This window comes from Camellia sinensis, chromosome 8 (assembly GCF_055761805.1).
Source record: "Camellia sinensis isolate YWXY chromosome 8, ASM5576180v1, whole genome shotgun sequence".
Lineage (NCBI taxonomy): Eukaryota > Viridiplantae > Streptophyta > Magnoliopsida > Ericales > Theaceae > Camellia > Camellia sinensis.
The window spans coordinates 107569234-107572812 of NC_138968.1; the positions used below are offsets into that span (position 1 = coordinate 107569234).

At 26.0% G+C, this 3579-nt stretch overlaps 1 long non-coding RNA gene across 1 annotated transcript; it reads left to right on the plus strand.

The window, feature by feature from the left end:
- The first annotated feature begins 1867 nt into the window (after positions 1-1867).
- On the plus strand, positions 1868-2824 carry LOC145797032 (uncharacterized). The gene is made up of 2 exons (XR_014337978.1): positions 1868-2028; positions 2657-2824. It is a non-coding gene; the product is annotated as an uncharacterized LOC145797032 (long non-coding RNA).
- Positions 2825-3579: the final 755 nt, after the last annotated feature.

The window sequence follows — 3579 nt, forward strand, 5'->3', positions numbered from 1 at the left end:
GAACGATTGATGTTAATCTGCTGTGAAAAATGAAAATGATAGGAATGCAAAAAAATTGTCAATAAATTTATCTCAAAATGTGATGTGTGACTTAAATTTAGTTGTTGTATAATAATATTTATAATTGAAATGAATCTCTACTCAACTTTTTTTTTTTGTTAATATTTTTCTAAATAATTTTTTTTGAACACTTGGCATTACTGTGAGGAAAAGGAGAGGCAAATTGTGGAGGATGATAACAAGATGGTGAAAGAATTGTTTGTCATGTGGTTTTGTTTTTGAGAATTGTTTTCTATTCCCCTAATATATTTTGAGTAATCAGTAGTACATTTGGTTGATGCCTGCACGATGAGAAATTATTATTGATTTAAACCATGAGAGCTATTTATCTTTGTATTGCAAGTTTAGGAGATAAATAGTTAAGTGTCCATTATAGATAAAATAGAGTATTGTTATGAGAATGCTGAATAATTTCTCTCTTAATTAAATGTAACTTTAAGTCAACAAGTCAACTGAACAAATCCATGGATACTTTAACAACTTTTCATATTTTTTTAACGAAATCAAACACGACCAATTTTTTCACAAATCAAAATTTTTAATTATTAAAAGTTACAGTAATTCATATCAAATCAAAATTACAGTATATTTTTCCATCTCTATTTTTTTTGTTATTCATATATAAATAATTACCTTTTTATTTTAAAAATTATTTGACTTGTAATATTTTTTTATTTAAATATTTTTTAATTGTTCATATATAAATAGTTAACTTTTATTTTTAAAATTAATTGACTTGTAATATTTTTTATTTAGTTTTTTTTTTTATCTTTTATTTGACTCTTTATATTATTTTGTGGTTGAAATTTGAATAGTTATCTTTTTATTTTATTTGATTTTATTTTTTTTATATTTTTATCTTTACCTCTTTGTTGTTCATATCTAAATATTTATCATTTTATTTAAATATATATAATCCTTTTGGCTTTTGAGATTTAATTAATTGACAAATAATTAAAAAATAGAAAAAGTGGGATGGGAGACTTGAGAGGTGACACGTAGGAGAGAGAATCCATAAGAATTTAGTATTAAGGGTTTGGAGAATTCTTATACTCTATTACATTTGTGCATATATATAGTATAGATATACAAATTTAAAAGTTATAATTAAGAAAAAATATAATTTTATTATTAAATACGAAGTGTAGTGATATTTAACAATAACTAATATGATATTTCTATTATTAATCTAATAATTTAAGTTTAAGTTACATTTCTTCTAATTTCAATTTCATAACTAAAAATACAATTTGAATATAATACACATACGGATTTCTAATCTTTAAGAATAAGAAGGTTTCAAAATATTTTCGAACTTTCATCATTTTCTTCTAATTTATTTTTATCTAATTTAATTTTAAATTTGAATAAAAATTTTGATTTGATATGAATTACTGTAACTTTTTGATTTGATATGAATTACTGTAACTTTTAATAATTAAAAATTTTGATTTGTGAAAAAATTGGTCGTGTTTGATTTCGTTAAAAAAATATGAAAAGTTGTTAAAGTATCCATGGATTTGTTCAGTTGACTTGTTGACTTAAAGTTACATTTAATTAAGAGAGAAATTATTCAGCATTCTCATAACAATACTCTATTTTATCTATAGTGATTATTGTGTAACAACTCAAAAATTTAAGTTGTTCCTTAAATTTAATATTAATATTATTTAATTAAAAAAACACTAAATATTTAATTAAATATGTCGTAAAAGTAAAATATGAGATAAAGTGTAATAGATTATGTATTTAAAAAAAAAATAAAAAAATCAAGATAAGCATGAATTAATAAATGACTAAGGAGGAGACGTGTGGGCAGTCTTGGTGTCCACGTTTGCCTTTCTATATAAAGGAGGGGATTTGCTCAGGATGGGGGAAGGAAAATGAACAAAGAAATGGAAAGATAATACTGGAAGTCAAAGAAGGTTATTGATAGTGGAAAAAAAAAAGTGAGGTATCAATTTTAAGGTGAGTTATATTATATATTGAGTCACCATAATATATTTTACGTATGTTTTGGGTTACCATAATTTATTTTACGTAATTTGTGTTTTATAAATTATATTAATATTTCGATTACGTGGATTATTTTCTGACCTTTATTTGCTTAAATTGAAACTTGTGGATATGTTTGTTTAAGTTTTAGAAAATATTTGACAATGATCTTGGAAACAATCATTTTCTGTAAGTGCCCCCACGGGAGTCCCATTCCTTGGGGGATTTAAATAACCATTGGCCTCTGTTTGATCACTTTGTGGTCCTCTGTTTGTTATGGATCCATCCAGCCTCTAAATTCTGGTGTAGAACATAGTGTTGTACGGAGCTAAGTGTTACGCTATTGTGGGAGCCACCTCAAGAGTTCGTACGAGCCACCTCTTGAGTCCATACATCTATTCCGTTCTGTACCGTGGTTATGATTATTTTGTTTATATGATTTCTGTATTATATGTCAAATGATCTCTGTATTATATACTCTGTATTTTAATATCAAGTTTTGTTTAGCCAATAATTATCCATGGTGAATTTTATGCACTTATGCTCTTAGTATAATATTTCTCACTTTGCCATGTGTTTATAGTTGTTTACTGATTTTTAGGAAACAATGCAATTCAGAAATAGCTTTTGGAGAGTCTTAGACGCGGGGCTGCAGAATAGACACACATAGCACTTTTATAGTATTTATAATTCTTTTCTTCATATGTAAATATCAGCCTTTTTGGTCAATAAATATGTTATAAAAATAGAAGTTCCAATGATTATTTTAGTACCCTCACTTAAATATTTTTTCGCTCGCGTTTATTTATTTGCTTAAGAATTGGCTGGAAGTAACTTCAGTTACTGGCCATCATGATACTTTACCCTTAGATACGGGGAGCGGATTGTAAGTCATTTAATCTCATTTAATCAAATTTAATTTTGTTAATACAAATTATTAAAATTCTACTAAATAGATTTATATATATATATATATATATATTTGTATATATTAATTTTTTTAAACTAATAATTTTAAAAGTTATAAACATAAAAATTAATTTATAAATTTTCTATATACTACCAGATAAAATATTAAATTATTTAAAAATAATTATAATAATTTTTTTTAATTTATAAAATCTCGCGCGTAACACGGATTAATTTTGTTAATCGAAGGCTGAAAGGACAATTAAAATCAGCGAAATCTAGACCCTTTGGATACCTTAGTTTTGTTTTCCCACTACTATTTTGGCTAATAGCTTCCTAGGTGGGTGTGTTACCCAAGCAAGGAAGTCTAGACGCTTTGGATACGTTAGTTTTGTTTTCCCACTACTGTTTTGTTTTCTCACTACTACTTTGGCTAATAGCTTGATAGGTGGGTGTGTTACACGGCCAAGGAAGTCCAGACGCTTTGGATACGTTTGTTTTGTTTTCCGACTACTAGTTTGGCTAATAGCTTGCTAGGTTGGTGTGTTAGAATTTTTCTATTCGGCTCCTTATTTGGTAGATTATTGAGCTCATTTTTGAATTTAATTTTGATGT